General features: G+C 41.1%; 1 protein-coding gene across 1 annotated transcript in view; it reads right to left on the bottom strand.

The window, feature by feature from the left end:
- LOC134634209 (cadherin-18) overlaps nucleotides 1-7720 on the bottom strand; it is a 188239-nt gene extending 180519 nt beyond the window's left edge. The window contains exon 1 of the mRNA XM_063483268.1: nucleotides 7641-7720. The gene's annotated coding sequence lies outside the window, so the exon portion shown is untranslated. The remainder of the gene's footprint in view (nucleotides 1-7640) is intronic.
- Nucleotides 7721-18414: the final 10694 nt, after the last annotated feature.

The raw sequence follows: 18414 nt of genomic DNA, 5'->3' as shown, positions 1-18414 counted from the left end.
TGATTAGTTCATTACCGGGCTTCTGGAGAACTTCAAGAAATGTCGGGAGGTAATTTAGCAATTTAAATCAGCTGTGATGGATCAAGGACACATCTAAAACCTGCAGGACACCGGCTCTCGAGGCCTGGAGTTTGCCACCCCTGTCATAGAAGCATAAAATCCCAATAGAGCACTTCACTGTCAGATTGCACTCTCTCTCCCATGGAACCAGCTCCCAATTAGGAGTTCTCAGAAGTAGGTATCCTCTTAACTTTTAACATTTGGCTTAAAATTTTCCAATTTTATAGAGCTTATACTGTAATTAGAGCTGGATCTGGTGGCCCTGAACCATGTCTTTGTTATTCTGCTACAGGCTTCTGGGAGACTTCCCATGATGCTCCCACAATGAATATTTCTTATCCACTCCGATCGTTTCACTCACATGTCATGCATCAGTGAAAAGATGGAATGTCATTAAATTTCTCCCACAGTCTGTGTTTTGTCCTTTCTCCATATCTGATCATCATTTTCTCTTTCCCACCACCCCCCAGTTGGTTGTGGGTGATCACTGCCCCTCCCTGAGCCCAATTCTGCCAGAGGTTTCTTCCTGAAAGATTTCCTTGCCACTGTCCCCAAGAGTTTGCTCTCAGGTAGTCAACTGATTGTTGGAGTTTCTATCCAACACTATAAGGTCTTTATCTTTCAATACAAAAGGCAACTGTTTTTGTGCATTAACCCTAAATTTTGGATAATAAATGACATTATTTTTATTGTGAAAGTTTCATTTGTCAAGATATTAATTGAAGTGTTTTAGAGAGGGAAGGTTACAATAACTTCCTGCATTATTACAAACAGACCTTGTTTGTCATCATTTTATAATAATAAAGAAGTATTTACATTGATCCAACTTCTCAGGGATTTCATTAAAGTCTGATATTAGGCTTTGAAACCTGAGTCTATGTTAAAACCGTCACTTTGAGTGGAATCCCCACAGTGAATTGAAGCAGGAACTTAGATACTCCAAAAACAGAGCACAACTTTGACAGATTGGGCGCATCCACAAATGTATGCACCACAATGTTTGAATGCCTGTGTGTGTGTGTGTGTGTGTGTGTGTGTGTGTGTGTGTGTGTGTGTGTGTGTGATGTTAATTACATAAACTGGCTTGGATCAAATATATTGTCATCCTATTATGTTGACACACTTGAAACAACAACATTTGTCTCTCTCTGGTATGTATGATATATATATAGATATATCACTTTCTGTTTTTTGTTTGATTTTCTTTCCCTAACACAACAGTGGAGTTTGCTTTGAGCAATCTCTATGCAGATCAGCTGTGGAAAAACTGGACCTTTTCGAAACAACATCCACTTCACTGACCACATGAAGGTATTTCTGCCTCTTGAGGCATTAAACTGTGATTTTGATCTTCCATTTTGAACCATTTTTGCTTTACTGCATTCCAGTTTTCTCTTAAATTTGTGAGAGAATAATTTTCATTTCAAAAAGAAAGAAAGAAAGAAAGACTTTTTCTCTGTTCTTCGTTGATCAGTATCTTTGCAATATATTAACAACACCTGAACGTACAAGGAGATTAGTATGGACCAGTTGAAGCAGGGAAAAGATAGCAGACATTTGTATTTACCCACTGGACCCATTGATCAAAGTAAACACATTCCAAGAGATGCCCCATGTGGAATGAATCACTGGGGATCAATGAAATGAGACCAAACAGGTTACAGCCTGTATCACAACTAGGTCTCACTTTCTTGTCACATTCAGTAGGTTGGTTGGGAGTCCTTGGAGTCACATGTTAATGCACTTTAGCATTTTGTGGAGGGCTATCATTGTGAAACGGGGCATTTTAATCCAAAAGACAATAGTGTGAACAGATGTTTCAGTCCTTAAAATGGACACATTTCTACATAAGTATTGTAGACATGTAGTAATTTAGGGGGGTATATGTAGAGCTATAAGCCAGAAACTTTATATATCTCACAATATTGTGATGTTTGTCTTTAAAGAAAGTTGGGGAAATTGGAAAAATCCCTTCTTAAGAAGGGGAAGCACTGAAAAAAGGCTAAGGCATACCAAAGTATGCAAGAACTGGACTAAAAAGCAGTGGCAGCAGATCTAAAGACATGGTGGAGGCTCTGTCATAGGGATGCCTTTCAGCCAATGGTGTTGTCAAAATTAATGGAAACAAAAGTACTGTCAGATTTGGATTCACCATGCAATACAATGTGGAAATACTATTAGTCATTTGTTGGCCTCCCCAGAGCTTGGACCTCAACATTACTGAATCATCTCAACAGAGAATGGAACCTATATTTATATTTAGATATTTGTGAATGTTTGGTACCTGTTGCAGATAGCAAAGAAAGAATGTAATTCTACAATGACACAAGTTTCTTTATTGTATTTATACACAACTTAAAGTTCATCCCAAAAGGTTGATTCTATTCATCTGGACGTAGCGTTTTCAGTGGGAGAAATGTTTCGTCACTCATCCAAGTGACTTCTTCAAAGTACAAATATACCGTTTATATGGTTGGGGAAACCTGCAGTCAGCTGAGACTGAAGAAGTCACTTGGATGAGTGACGAAATGTTTCTCAATGCTGAAAACACTACGTCCAGATGAACAGAATCAACCTTTTGGGATTTACTTACCTGGATTATTGAGCATGCATCAAGACAACTTTTAAAGTTTAAACCCAAACAATGTGTAGTTCAACATTTCAATCCTTATTTTCAGTGCTGCCTTGAAATTCTGAGCACTGTAATATGTTCCTGTGGACTTTTATTATACTGTAACCATATTGGTTATCTGTATGACAAGAAATAACCATTTCAAACAATTTGCTCTCAGTGTCTAATATTGCCTTGACCCATGTGGCACAGATGAAAAGAACACGTTATGCATATCTCACATATGCTATCCTATTTGGTGCCTTGGAAATGAGAATGTGTTGGTAAATAGTAAAGGTCAGTTTGCACGGCCAAAAATACAAAACGATACACAGATGAAAAATAAGGTGAAGGTCATAAAGAACTGGAAAAGTTCCAGATGTGAAAATTTTGTTATAAAACCAAATACAATACCTTTGTTCTCATTGCTAAGCAGATGATTCTAGCTTCTAAAATAGAGACAAACAGATGTATGAATCACAGACGCTCAGCTGGTGAAGGTGTTTTCAAACTAGAGAAAGCATCTCGGATTTGCCCGGAACTGTTGTTGCTTTGTTAGACCCCTCTCTCAAACAGTTTTCTATCTTTTCACTTCCAGCTGACTAATGATGAAGAAATGCCATCAAAGTAATCTTTTAAAGGGCACTTCCCTAGACACACAAAGAGGATTTGGAGCCATGATGCTCCCCCTGGGACACATTTAAAAAACAAAAAAAAACTCTTAAAGTGAGCACAACCTCAAAGGTGGAAAACAATTACAAAGCCGCTTACTTTCCTAACTTTGTTCTTTTCATTTTTCCCCTCAAAGTTCCAGTTTTATTAAATTGTCTTACTCTCTGCACTACATTTTGTCTTCTCCCCTCCATTACTTTGAATATAAAAGTTTTTATGTGAAATACTGAAACGCTTCTTTTTAATTGGTAAAATGCAAATAAAGAGAATGTTCTTTTGTATCGTGCTCGCAGAGAGTGAAGTTCCCACTCGTATTCACAACTTTCTCACTCTTAAAGCAAGACAGTGATCAATCATCCGTTTGCCTTTAACACAAGGCTTCTTAAAGTACAGCCACTTGGAGATTCATTTTCTTGATGGTTCGGAGTGTTATTTTCTAAAAGAGACCTGTAGAAGTCATTTAAAGAAAAAAAAGTGAGAGAGGCAGATGTCAGCTAGGGGTTAGAATAAAGGTTTGAGTTTCTTCTGAATGCAGTTTGACATGTCAGTAGAAAGACATTTTGGCAGCTTTTCCATCTGAAGGAAATCTATCGCGCACAGACTGAAGACAGACAAAGAAGGCAGAGCTTTATGATTGTATAGAGAAGATAAACATCAGCGTTGCCTACATTGCTGACTAAATATAGCTACTGCATTGCTGAAAGTTAATGTTTATTTTTAAGCAGCAAATATAAAAATATGTTGCAGCCTTAAAATTGGAAGGATCTTTCAACCCCGTATTTCAAGCTATTTGAGAAGTGTGAAATTCTTGTTCTCATTTAAAGTTTCATGTCGTTCATGTCAAGCAGAGTTCAGTCTGTGGCATGAAAGTAATTTAGCATTGGCACCATTATACTTATTGTATTCCAGTATCAGGTAGCAGCTGGGTAATTCCACCTATCTGCTGGAGGCATTTTTAATCAACAGCTATACGGAAAGTGCAACAATGGAATCCTGTTAGCTCTGAAACCCAGATGCAGACCATCCGTTGCTAATAGCCCTATTCAAACAAGAGGAGCATTATGTTCATTATTAATGAATTATGCCTCAGCTTCTGTGTTTCATGATTTCATTCGCATAATGAAATTTCCTGAACCTCTGCTGGGCTGTACACAATCGCGCACAGTCACAATTTTATAATTGTTAATGTCTGATTAGGTAATGCAGCTCATGTTTTTTTGACAATTAGACATATTTGTTCTATATATTGTGTTAGTAATCCTCAAACAGTATCTATTTTACTGATCTGACATACATTTAGTTCCCCCTTTGTTCGGCTGTATTGTATGGACTTCCTAAGACTGAGGCTATTTTGATAAATGTAAACACACAGTTTCATAACAGTGTCTGTGAACGTCTTTTGCATTATATGTGGAAAATCTAAAGATGGCCACCAAAAGTTCAATAGTGTTCTGTTCACTAAGAGTAGCTTTGGGTAAGTTGGTAGGAAAAATACATGAAATCAAGCATATGCTGACAGCTGAATAGATAACCTGACCTGAAGAGCAGACCAGAGTTGTGCACTATGAAGCAAGTTAATGGCAGCCAGTTTCTTCGCTGGCATGGCATAACCCAAAGCCTCAATCTGCGCATGCCTACAAAGAAGAGGACAATTGATGCTTTATGAACTCTTCTTCTGCACAAAATGGATTGATCTTGAGCTGCCTAGAATGAGTCAGGGGAGCAAGTGATGCAGATATATGAAAAATATATAATAAAAATAATAATAAAAGAACCCAGTACTGTAGCACAGATGTTACCATAGAAATCTAGCACGGTAAAAACAGAATTGCCTTTATGATGCTGAAACTCTGACTTTAGGTTCAACACACTTTGCCAAGCCATTAATCTGTACGGCCCTCAGGAGTCCTGTCAGGAGCCAAGTTTTAAAAGGATACACTGTTGACACAAGACGTCATTAATTAGAAAAATGTCAGCAGAACTTGTTCTAATGTTATCACACTACCAACGGGTGGGTTGCCTTTGTTTGTCTTGCTGTTGTTCCCCCCACCCCTATACAGTTTCATGAAAACTGCCTGATATCAAAGTTTTGCTTACTTGGATTGGTTTTATCCAAGGACAAAAAGACCAAACAAAACAGAGAAATGAACACGGTCACTGCGGAATCGCTGTAATCAAAAAAACAGGTTGATCGCAATCTCTTGTAGTCAATGCAATGACTTAGGGAGAGCCAGTGAACTCAAAATAGAACGATTTGGTAAACAAGGGACAGAAACTCTTTATCATATTGCACACCCAAATCTTGGTTTCTAATATGTTCATGCCGCAGCTATTGCGCCATTGAAAACAATATGGTTGTTCTATTTCTGGCAACTTAAGATTAATCACGATGTATAAATGCATTCAGGACTCATTCAAAAACAAAAAACTAAACAAAACAAGAAAAAACAAACACCCCCACAGGAATTTATATTCATATTCTATCAAAATGAAAATTAAGCCTCACAATCTACAAGGTGCAACATTAGCTTTGACACCCTGACATCAGTGGCAGAAAGAGACTTAAAGGTGATCTCTTAGAAGTGCACAGCATGAACACCTCTTTAAAGACAGATTAGCAGGAGAGTTGTGACATCGCTAAAATTGTTGCTTGAGAGAAAAAAACAACAACAAAATTTGCATTGGCTAAATCAATGTAAATACAGCCAATCTGATATAAAACTGATGATGCTCTGTTTTTGATTCTTTTAACTACTATTAAATTTTTATGACACCTTTTTAAGACAAATATAACTGTTCACATAAACTGTTTACCATTTCATTTATACATTTGCAAAATACTGGACTTTTTTTAAACCACAGTGCTGCTGGTGCCCCATTCAAATGAGAATCTTTAACAATGCTGTTAGCCAGAAGTGGAAAAACATGACCGCGTACGGCACACTAAGCCTTGACATGACAAATATCACAAAAAATAATAAAAAAATGAATCTGTTTGATGACATAAAACCAACACTAGAAAGAGTCCAAATCAATTGCGGTGAACAAGTGGTGAAATCTGCTTTCTCACGGGTTCTTTTACTCTGTAAACATCACTGTTTGGGTGTTGTCTTACTCGATTGAAAAAAAATCTCAACAGTATCTCACTCTGAGCCAGACTCTTTGAAATCCAGCTGTGTTGACAATCTTGCGTCAGACTTCAGCTTCAGTGCACCTCAATACTTTCTCATGTAGGAGCACATCAACAGCCAGCCTCACTGAGATGTTACACATTCTTTGTCTGTCTTCGTTTTCCCTTTTGCTCTTTCCAGCAGCATGTCTTACACCGGCTGCATTATAAAACAGAGAGTCAACACGAAATCAACTTAAAGCTATGCCACAGAGTATCAAATCAATTCCCTTCCCTCGGGCTGGGGTTGCATATCAACCTCTCGCCACATTTTGCTGTGTGTGTTTGTGTGTGTGTGTGAGGGAGAGAGAGTATAATAGAGAAGAATGCACTAAAAAATCTGTCATGCAGTACAACAGTTAACTTCATAAAAATCTTTGTTTTTCACCCCCACCACCACCCTACCATCCCCCATTCTGAAGGAAAACAACCAGCAAGAAGGACAATAAGAAACTGAGTGCCTTCAACAGCATATTTCAACACATTTATACGAAAGCTCCATTTTAAAAGGTAGAAACTCTGATGCATTTTTCCACAGTTCCTGTGATCAACAGTTGATATATGTCAAGTCCCACTGAAGCAGGATGTACCATAAAATACCAAGGAGTGGGTTTCAGCCAGTAAGTGTGCTTCTGTTTGGCAAAGCAACACAGTGCAGTTTCCTTTGAGCTCCACCAAGAGTTCAGTAACCAAATTCACATGTTTATCTCAATGTTTCTCTTTATGAGTTGCTAAAGGAAGAGCTGCCTGCAGACTGTGGGAACCATGATTGCGTTTGGTTGTCTGTGGTGGGGTTTGGGATTAGTAACTTGCAAGGGGACATTAAACTTTATTGTATGCCATCAAGTAATGCTCCAGAAATGTCTAATGTACCCCCCACCCCCGATGTGTTAAAGACCATTACATAGTTAGCTTTTGGCTGGTTTACTAAGCTACCATAGCAACAGTGTCACCAAATCCTTCCTGAAGAAAAAAAGATCTAATTGCTACTAAATGTGAATTAAACAATAAATTGGGAAGCGACTCATCCACAAGGCTTTGAAAGATGCATTCAGCCAGCATACATTTCACACACCACAAACTCTGAAGCTTATAAAGGCAAAGCGCTTTGTTTTGCTCTCACCTTACCTGTGCAGCTTGAGTTCCAGATGGGCGGTTTACAGATGACTGATACTTCAGCTTGTGGATGGTGTACAGGAGGAAACACGTTTAGCAGCAGCAATAGCAGTCAGAGGAGAGGAAAGGAGAAAAAAAATAGGGGAGGAAGAGGAAGAAAGCGCAAATGCTGAATTATGGATGTGGAGGGGAGGTGGTGAGGAGGGGGGCGAGGGAGGGATTCCTCCGCCGCCCTTACTTCCCAGATCGCAAAGCGTGAATCATCTTCTGCATGGATCAAATGGCACAGTCCACTGAAGGGCTGGATCTGCGCAGTGAACAGAGCAGAGGGTATCTGCTGAGGCTGGAATGGGATGCAATGGGGGAGGCGGGGGAGGTGATGGTGGTGGTGGTGGTGGTGGTGTGTGCGTGTGTAACAGGGGTGGGGGGCAGTTATGCTATATGAGAAACAGCCCAGCAGAGGAGTGTTACACATAGTATGGAGAACCATTCGTCAGCTCAAATACGCAGCAGCTGTTAACTAGCTTCTCTCTCTTTCTTCCTCTCTCCTCACTTCACATTCAGAGTTCAGCTTGCCTCTGTTTACACAGTTTATACTTCAGGTAATCAACACCTGGGATTCTTTATGGCAACTGCCTTTCAATACCCAAGTTCTTTTTTTTCAACAATATATGTTCTTTCTTGACCCAGACTTTCTAAATACCTTAGCTTGTTTCAACATAGTTCCAAGCAACTTTCTTTAGCATCAGATTATATTCTACAAAAGGATGCGGTCCCTGAGCTTTTCCTCTTTGTTTTCTGGCTACACTATTTGCATCACACTGCAGTTTGTTCCTATTTATTTATTTATTTTGGCTATGAAAGGCAAAATTAAAAGGATATCTGGCTCCTTGGAAGCAAAATATAAAGAAATAGATATAATTTAAGTCTGTTTTATCTTGCAGCAAATTTACCAGACAGCATCTCCTCAACCCATTAGAATTTAAGAAAGTAACCCTCAAGTCCCTCACAGACTTGAGGGTTCTGCAGACGCACACTATAATGTTTTAAGTGTATAAATTATATAATGATCCATTCTAAACAAGAGCCCTATGGTGATGTGTGTTCCCATGATCTATGAGTGGACAAACAGTAGAACATATACTGTTTTCCAGCAGTATCACGCGTAAATGCAAATTGATATGGTTTCCTTATAAATTTAGAATGTTCGATTTGTTCAGGAAGAGCTAGCTCATTAAACATCTAGCACATATGAACAACATTAACATATTCATTTATATCTGTCTCTCTGGCCACACAGCAAGTTTTGTACCCGCTAACTAATAAGTAAAAAGTCTGTCTGTACCGCAGCTAAATGCTCCACTAAGTTGGTCAGCTAACTTTATTCATTTGAGCTATTTGAACTGGAAAGTCTATCCCTCATTAAACAACTTCATTTTTGGCTGGAAATGCTGTTAATGAGAATGGTGGAAAGTCCAATGAAGCAGTGTGTTGTACACTCTAAAACGAAAAGCAGTGAGCCAAAGGATGTTTAAAATAAAATAATATTTTTTTAAAGAACTGTCAGCTGATAATTCTCTGTGGGTGCACCATTATGAGCCTTAAGGTGCTTTCAAATAACACACACTTCACTGAAACTATGGAGGGCAAAAAGTGGAGTAAAAACTTGATACTCTTTCTGAATGAATTGAATTATGCAACAAAGTACATCCGAGTTTGTATTGAGAGTGCATCAAGAAAACCCTTTCTTGGAAACAGGTTTCCATCTAAGTAGTGGTGTGTGTTTTAACAGTTGAATAGCGTGTAGTACACAGCTTGGAATATGTGTTCCCCTGATAGCTTTATAGATCTATTAAGGCTCTTGGAGTAATGAGGAAAAGAGGTTTAGAAAACAGACTGAAATTTGCTGGGTGTTTTGAAAATTCTTTCTATTTTGGTGGATCCTCTGCTGCTTTCTTGACTAGTGAGCTGAACCAAGCAGCAAGCCCATTTTCCCTTTCATATTACAAAAAATAAAACCCTCAAAAAACACTAAGTACTGCAACCTAAATTGGCAGGACGAAATTTCTTCTACTGCTCATCTTTTTAAACAATGCGAAGAGGATTCTAGCTGCACCACTTTCTCCTGTGATATTTGTTCTCAGCCAGTGAGAAAAAACATTCAGTTGCTCCAAACACTAAGTGAATTTCCATTAAAAGCTCCTCAGACGTCACCTCCTTCGAAGTAGATCCACAATCTTGAAAACTGTAAGCTGAGTCTCACTGAAAAACTTCTGTTTGAGCTATGTTTCACCTTGTTTAGCAGCATCTACTTATACTTCATCAACCTCAGACTTTATGAAAATAAACCAGAGGTAATAATGCATCTCCGCTATACTGCGAGACAAAAGGCAGGGGTCTGCAACTCGAAGCCTCTCTCGTCTACCATTTGAGAGTTAGTTACATCTCATTACATTATCTTAGAGCTTTACTGCTTCCATTCTGCACAGTGTGAAAGCTATCATTTACAGTAGAATATAATAAACTGGTTCAAGTGATCATTTCCTGCATTGATTGAATGCTCCGGCAAACTCAGCCCTGTGTTATAGCAGTGCATTTTGAGGCTCTCTGTCTTCCATCCCAGTGCAATATTCAGCTCTGAGAGCATAATATTTTATGGGTGATGGACAAGTGATCGCTAGAAAGTGCAGTTCAAGGACACTGCAGCACTGAGCAAGGATGAGAAAGACTGAAACATTTTGATCTGGCTGCCACTTGAATTCTGTTTGTCTGCTTCTGCATTACAAATGAATATACTTTGGTGTATATCATCCATAATACTGAAATCTCAGATTTAAAAATCTTACACTTAAATTTTAAGGTATTGGGTTTTTATTTTCTTTTTGCTGACTTTTCATACTTAACTGTCGGCCTGTCAAAAAGCTGGCCAGAGGCTTTGTGGAGTAGGCTTTTAGACATAAAAGCCTACTCCAAAAGCTCACGGAGCCACTGAGCACCAAGTTGAGCTGCCTCCTCCATCTCAACCACTGCATGCACAGCCTCAAATGCATGTTGTTCAACCTGCTCCAGTGCAGAGAGCAGAAATACACCGTGGAGGTGAGCCAAAAATACCTGACTTCAGGGAAGGTGAGGATCCTGAAAGTTTCTTTGTACGATTTGAACGCATAGCTAAAACGTGGGGATGGCCACAAGTTGAATGGGCAGCTACAGTGGTCACGTTATTGACTGGAAAAGCCCTTGAAGCTTATGCTGGCATGGATGAAGAACAGTCTGACTCTTATGATGCCATTAAAGCTGCAGTGTTATCCAAGTTTAATGTAACAGAGGAGATTTACAGATACCGGTTCCGGAGCACCAGTGTACCAGTGGGAGAGAGTGTGCGTGAAACCTACAATCGGATAAAGGGACTCTATAAGCGATGGATGCGTCCTGACAGTCGGAGCAAAGAAGAGATTGGCGAATCCATTATTTTGGAACAGTTTCTTCGCGTGCAGCAGCCAGATGTCCGCACATGGGTGAAGGAGAACAACCCAAAGACAGGAGAGGAAGCTGCAGATCTGGCTGAACGTTACCTAGCTGCTCATCGTGAACCTTCTAAGTCAAATATGACTGTGGGGAGACCAAGGTTGGTGGAGGTAAAACCTCCAGGGGTGACTAGTGTTGAAAGCTTGGACACTAGGGGTGGTAAGAAGCCTATACATTGCAGTCAAAGGTACAACCTCATTTGTTATTACTGTCAGCAGCCTGGTCATAAAGCTTCTTTATGTCCCCTAAGAAAACCAAAGTCAGTAGAGTTGTGTGTAGTTCCCTCCACAGGTCTTGAGGGTGAACTAACTGGTGATGGTTTAGTGCCACATAAGCATGTGGTAGATGTTTCAATAAATGGCCAAACAGTAAGGGCTCTTGCTGACACTGGTAGCTCACAAACCTTGGTTAAATCTTTTATGTTGAGCAATGTATTACCTAACTTTAACAAACCTGTAAATATTACTTGTGTTCATGGGTCTCAAAAAGATTATCCAACAGCAGATGTCACTATTGAAGTTGAGGGCCAAGCATTTATGTTAACTGTAGGAGTGTTGGATCAGTTGGCATATGATGTCATTCTGGGATAAGACTTACCAATCTTAGACAGTTTGGTTCACAATAACTCTGAAGCCTATTCCTGTGCTGTTGTCACTCGTTCAATGAAAAGGGGTTTAGAACCACTGCCAGATGTAGATGATGACTTATTTGAAGGAGGGAGTAAAATCAGGAAAACAAAACGACAACGTAGGCAGGAGAAAAATAAAAACAGTGGTAGGGCAAAACTTCCGGAACCAACCTTACCAATGTCTCCACCTATTGATCTTCAGTGGGAGTTTCCCAATAATTTTAGAGAAAGACAGGAAAATGATCCATCTTTAAAACCTCTCTTTAAGAAAGCATGCAACGTGGATGACGGAAAAGAAAATGCTGTAGGGCTTAAAAGTGTAACTGGAGAACCTTTCATAATAAAGGATAAACTTCTGTATCTAGCAGACATGGAGAAACCCAGACTTGTTGTACCAAAAGAGTACCGATCAGTAATTCTGCATTTGGGCCACACTGTACCATGGTCAGGACATTTGGGACAGGCAAAGACTTATAATCGTGTTGCTCAACGTTTTTACTGGCCAGGATTGTACAAAGATGTGGTTGACTACTGCAAAACATGTCATGAATGTCAGAAAGTGGCTCCCACCAAAATTTCAGACCAAGCCCAGTTGCAAACATTACCAATAATGGATGTACCTTATGAGAGAATAGCTATGGATATCATAGGTCCTTTATTTAAGAGCAGTAGTGGTCATAAATATGCATTAGTCATTTGTGATTATGCCACAAGATATCCGGATGTTTATCCACTGCGTTCTCTGCAGGTCAAACACATTGTTCGATGCTAGACCTTTTTTCCAGAGTTGGCATTCCAAAGGAGATCCTGACAGATCAGGGTACCAGTTTTATGTCACATTTGATAAAGTCTCTTTATGACCAACTTGGTGTAAAAGGTATTTGAACTACTCCCTACCATCCAGAAACGGACGGTTTGGTGGAACGATTTAATGGTACATTAAAGCAAACGTTGAGAAAGTTTATTGATGATACTGGCAAAGATTGGGATAAATGGTTGCCTTTTATGTTGTTTGCATACAGAGAAGTACCACAGGCTTCAGCTGGTTTCTCTCCTTTTGAGCTGCTCTATGGAAGGCAGGTTAGAGGCCCCCTGGACATGCTAAAGGAGAACTGGGTGGCTGGAGTGGCACCGGGGTCTACTGAAGTGGCTTCGACGACAAACATCGTTTCCTACATATTGCAGATGAGAGACAAACTGGAAACATACAGAGAAAAGGTTAGAGACCATATGCAGAAGGCGCAGCAAAAGCAAAAGGTATGGTATGACAAGCATGCCTGTGAGAGAGAACTAAAGACTGGTCAAAAAGCTTTAGTACTTTTGCCTACTGGACCAAGTAAGTTGCTGGCTAAGTGGCAAGGACCTTATACTGTGGCCAGAAAAACCGGCCCAGTGACATATGAGGTCATCTGTCCAGACAAACACAAATCGAAGCAACTGCTACATGTAAACTTGTTAAAAGAGTATCATGACAGAAATGCCCCAGAACCAGGTGTGAAGCAAATCCCGATGGTACAAGATGTTCAGCCTGAAGACAGTGGCGTTTTGGAGGTTGGAGAAGCTGAGATGAGTCCATTCAGAGACATGCCCAAATCTGAAGACCCTCCTGAACATCTGACTGAAGATCAGTGGCATCAGTTGAATGAGGTGAGGCAATCTTTTCCATTTTTGTTCTCAGACACACCGGGGCGAACAGATGTCATAACACACAACATCATCTTGAAAGACACAAAACCTGTTCGTCTTAAGTCTTACAGGATACCAGAACAGATGGTGGGACCGTTGAGGAAGGAGGTTCAGATGATGCTGGAACTGGGAGTGATTGAGCCATCAAGGAGTGAGTGGTCAAACCCCATTGAACTTGTTCCAAAGAAAGACTCCCCTCAACTACGATTTTGTTCAGACATGAGAAAGCTAAATAGTATTTCCTGTTTTGATTCTTATCCAATGCCACGGATTGATGAGCTACTGGAAAGACTAGGAAAGGCTAGATACATTACAACCTTAGATTTGTGTAAGGGTTACTGGCAAGTGCCTTTAGAGCCATCCTGTAAAGAATACACAGCCTTCCAAATTCCAGGAATGGGCTTATTTCAGTACACTGTTGTTACGGCTGCGGCCATATGAACACTGTGTGCTGTCTTGTTCTGTCTCTCTACTGTGTTCTCTTTGCAGGTCCATCCCCTAATGAAGAGTAGCGAGCAGCTGATTGGACCGCGGAACACGCGCCCGCATTCAAAAAGCCGCTCTGACAGCTCCCGAGAAGGAGAGAGAGAGAGAAGCGAGCGAGCAAGCAGTTTGACAGCCGACGCGGTCCTGGCCCTGGTTTCCAGCCTACACCTTTTGTCGTGTGTTTGTGTGAGCGTGCTCTGTGAGAGCAGCTCCTAGTGTATTAACTTAGTGCTTAGGCACCCATAGGCTGAAGCGGAAAGGGTGAGCCGCCTTTTTCTTTGGAACAGTTTTCTCCTGTTTTCCGGGTTAGGGAGCGAGGGTTAGTATTGTCATTTGTTTGTTTTGTTTCTTTCTTAGGGTTTAGTTAGTTCTCGGGTGGGACTTAGTTGGTTTTGTTTATTATTTTGGCCTGGGTTCACCCTGGAGCTATGCTTCATTACCTCTAATAAAAACACCTTTTTTACTCACAACTGGTTTTGGATGTTTGGTTTGGGGACCAGGGCGGGTATTTGTCTCTCTCTCCTCCAACCTTTATGTGCGTCTCTGCCCGCCTAGACTAGGGGCGTAACAACTGTGTTGCCCTTTGGTCTTCATGGGGCACATGCAACTTTTCAAAGGTTGATGGACATTATCCTTAATGGTTGTTCCAAGTTTGCAGCTGCCTACCTGGATGATGTGGTGATTTACAGTGAGTCTTGGGAGGAACACCTGCAGCATCTAAAGGTTGTGATGGCAAAGATCCAGAAGGCTGGTTTGGCTCTGAATGTGAGCAAGTGTGCCTGGGCACAAGAAGAAGTGAAGTATCTAGGATACATTGTTGGCCACGGACAAATAAAGCCACAAGTTGAAAAAGTAAAGGCTATACAAACAATCCCCAGACCCAAAACCAAGAAGCAAGTGAGGTCATTTCTGGACTTGGTTGGCTGGTATCGAAGGTTTATTCCCCATTTTTCAACCTTGGCAGCCCCTCTTACAGATCTCACGAGAAAACACACTTCTAAAGTGATGTGGAATGATGACTGTGAACATGCCTTCCAATCTTTAAAGAGACAGATTTCTGAAGCCCCTGTTTTGCAAAACCCTAATTTTTCCAAACCATTTGTTGTACAGGTAGATGCCTCTAATGTTGGACTTGGAGCAGTACTGGCTCAGGGAGAAGCTGGTGAAGGAAAACCTGTGCTTTTCTTAAGTAAAAAGCTGTTTGACAGGGAGAAAAAATATTCTACAGTAGAAAAAGAAGGACTGGCAATTAAGTGGGCAATTGATTCGTTGAAATATTATCTCCTTGGAAGAAAATTTATTCTTCAGACAGATCACAGACCCCTGGTGTGGATGCACTCCAAGCAACATCAAAATGCGAGGATACTGCGCTGGTGCCTAGCCCTCCAGCTATACCAGTTCACCATCCAGCATTGTCCGGGTAAGAAGAATCTTATTGCTGACTATCTTTCCCGTTTGCCGGATATGTGTCGACCAGAAAGGGGGGGGGGGGGTAGTGAGTAATGTTGGGAAGCACTAATGTAACAAAGTGTTCTGCAGGTTACCTCTGTGGCAGCCATCTTGTTTTCCCAGTAAAGAGGAGGCCTGCTTCAATTGCAGCTCTTTTATAGGCCAGTCTGAATTGAGAAGGCGTGGTCTTTAGAGTATTTAAAGTGGGCAGGAAATGGATTGGGGGCCATTTTGAGAAGTTGCTGTCTGTATGTGCATGATATTGGCAAGAGACAATAAAGCAATTACTTCAGTTAAGATAGAGTGAAGTCTGATGTTTCCCTCACCACACCTCTATGCGTAACAGTCATATAAGAAAGAAACTGTGGAAGTTACATTTGCGAATGTGACAGGTGAGACCTGAGTCTGGGAACCACCCCTGGTGGGCGGAGCTGGTCTTTGCTCCTTTCATAAGCTCAGGTGTGGGCAATTAGGTATTCCTCAGCAAACCTGAAGCTGCAAGTGTGTGTGTGGTCCAAGTTGGGCAAGTTGGTGTTAACTTCTGTCTATGAAAGCTTGATGTGGGTCCCCCTAAACTTCTGTTAGAACGGTGGGAAACATTGCTCCTGTGAGAACAGTATAGTGGACTTCATCGCCACTGACCCACATCTATTAGGGTGTGACACGAACTTGTGGACAGGTAACCAAAACAATACAGTTGAGGAATATTCCTGTGTTTTACTGTCCAGCATAAGTGATCTCCTGCCTTTTATTCACAGAGTACCGAGCTGCTGCTTTGCCCGGTGGATTTCTGGTTGCGGGCAAAGGACCCGACACATCAGTGTGTTTTAATTTGTTTTAAACTGGTGTAAGTCGACAGACTGACTGTTGCGGCTGTCGATTGTTTTGTTTTGTTTTTGTTTTATTTTTTTCTGTATCAGTAGGCACCACAAATATTGATTCTTTTAGTATTTTTAACCCTTTTCTTAAATGTGTATATATATTGTCGCAAACGGTGAAGGCGCTGCAGGGAAAACAAATCCTTTTTTTTCCTCACCGCTTCTGCATGCACAGCGGTGGGCCTGAGTGAAGACGGCACTGAAGCTTTTGTTTTTCTCTATAGTGTTTTGCCCATTTGGGGTCGTGTGTCAGTTGCCGTCCCTTTTTAACCTGTGTTATGTTGATTTGTTTTTAATGGTTCCCCGCAGCGCTTGTCCTGTCTCACGGGCAATCATACAGTTTTATCGTTTTTAAATAAGGTAAAGTTTTTAATTGTTTTCAAGTGCCGCTGTTACATTGTTACTTTTATTTTGTATTAAAAATTAAATTCTTTTTAACTGACTGTGCGCCTACGGCTCTGTCCTATTTTAAATAGGTACCTACCACGGGTCACAAACTGGCGTTGTCGGACAGGACGAGCCTCTAGGTGTACAAGGTGATTAGTCAGTTGGTTTGTGTAAAATTCTTTTTTTTTTTTTTAATTTTTTTTTTTATGGGTGTGTGTTTTAAACTGTTTTATATTTGTATTTATTTATTTTTTTAGGCAAAGCAGCAGCTGGTAATTCCTGGTGGTAACAAAGTGTAATCTGCATTTAACCATAGTAGGCACACTTATTGGCGAGGGGTTTTATTTTTTTTATTATGGAGTCCCAATCAGGCACTTCTAGCCCCCGTAGACCTCATGACTCTACCCCTATGGAGGGCTCTCCCCGAGAGAGGCTGGTTTATATCCCTAGAGAGAGGTCGTGCCCCCTGTTTAGTGGAACTGGGGAAATTAGTGTCCAGAGTTGGGTGGAGGAAATAAAATCTGTGATGCGCACTCGTAGACTTGCCCCTATTGATAGAGCCCATTATATTTATGACCATCTGACTGGTGATGCTCGTGAAGAAATAAAATATAGGTCCCAGCAAGTAAGAGAAGATCCAGACCGCATTCTTGATATTCTCCTTAGCCAGTATGGTTGCCCCATGTCCTTTATTGCTGTTAAGGAAGCTTTTTATGCAAGAAGGCAGCAAGAAGGAGAGTCACTGAGGGAATTTTCCCATGCATTGTTTTCTCTCATGGACAAAATGATTCAAAGTTGTCCAGAGAGGCGAATTCCTGAGGCTGCTAGGCTGCTTTCTGATCAGTTTGTAGAGGGTGTCCGGGATGGAAATTTGAGCCGTGAGCTTAAAAGGATTGTTCGCGAACATCCAGATTATGACCTCCATACTTTAAGAGATGAAGCCCTCAGGTGGGAGCGGGAAGGCAGAGTAGGAGTAGAACCAGGCCGGTTCAGGACTTATTCTGTCCCAGCAGTCTACAGCATTCGGCATGCAGGACAAATAAAGGTGCCAAGGGATACTATTGGGTCAGAATTAGCAGAGGTCAAGGAAATGTTAAAACGGCAGCAGGCCCAGATTGATCAGCTTACACATGAGTTGAGAGTTGCCCATACATCAAGTAAGCCTAGGGTCACGCAGAGAGGAAGGCAGGTTATTTGCAGACGGTGTCAGAAACCTGGCCATTTTGCTAAAGACTGTGATAATGAGAGGGTAGTAGCCTTTGAGTCTACAGCCCCTAGCAGGAGCTCACCTGGTCAGGTCATGTTTTCCATGCAGACGGAAAACTAGCACCCTCTGTTATGCTGAGCCACATATCAGATGGGGACATAACTGGCTCCAACAGTTGTAATGCTCAAACGTCTGGTCCCCCACCCAAGTTGGTAGGCTCCTGTCCAAAGGTTACCATTAATATGGGAGGGGTAGATGTCTCCTGTTTATTAGACACTGGGTCCATGGTCACTACCATCACGGAGAGTTTTTTTGCCAAACATTTTAAGAACTGGGGTCCAGAAAAACTGAAAGCATGCCATTGGCTGCGGTTACGGGCAGCTAATGGGCTAGATATTCCCTATGTTGGCTACCTGGAGCTTGATTGCCAGGTGTTAAGGAGGCAAATACCAAAGCGTGGTGTGTTAGTTGTTAGAGATCCTTTGGAGCCCAGCCCCAACTCAGAAATATGTGGAGTACTCGGCATGAATGTGATCCGCG

The sequence above is a fragment of the Pelmatolapia mariae genome, linkage group LG9 (genome assembly GCF_036321145.2).
Source record: "Pelmatolapia mariae isolate MD_Pm_ZW linkage group LG9, Pm_UMD_F_2, whole genome shotgun sequence".
Taxonomy (NCBI): Eukaryota; Metazoa; Chordata; class Actinopteri; order Cichliformes; family Cichlidae; genus Pelmatolapia; species Pelmatolapia mariae.
The sequence above is the reverse complement of the archived record's forward strand: the minus strand, read 5'-3'. Positions and strand labels throughout refer to the sequence as shown.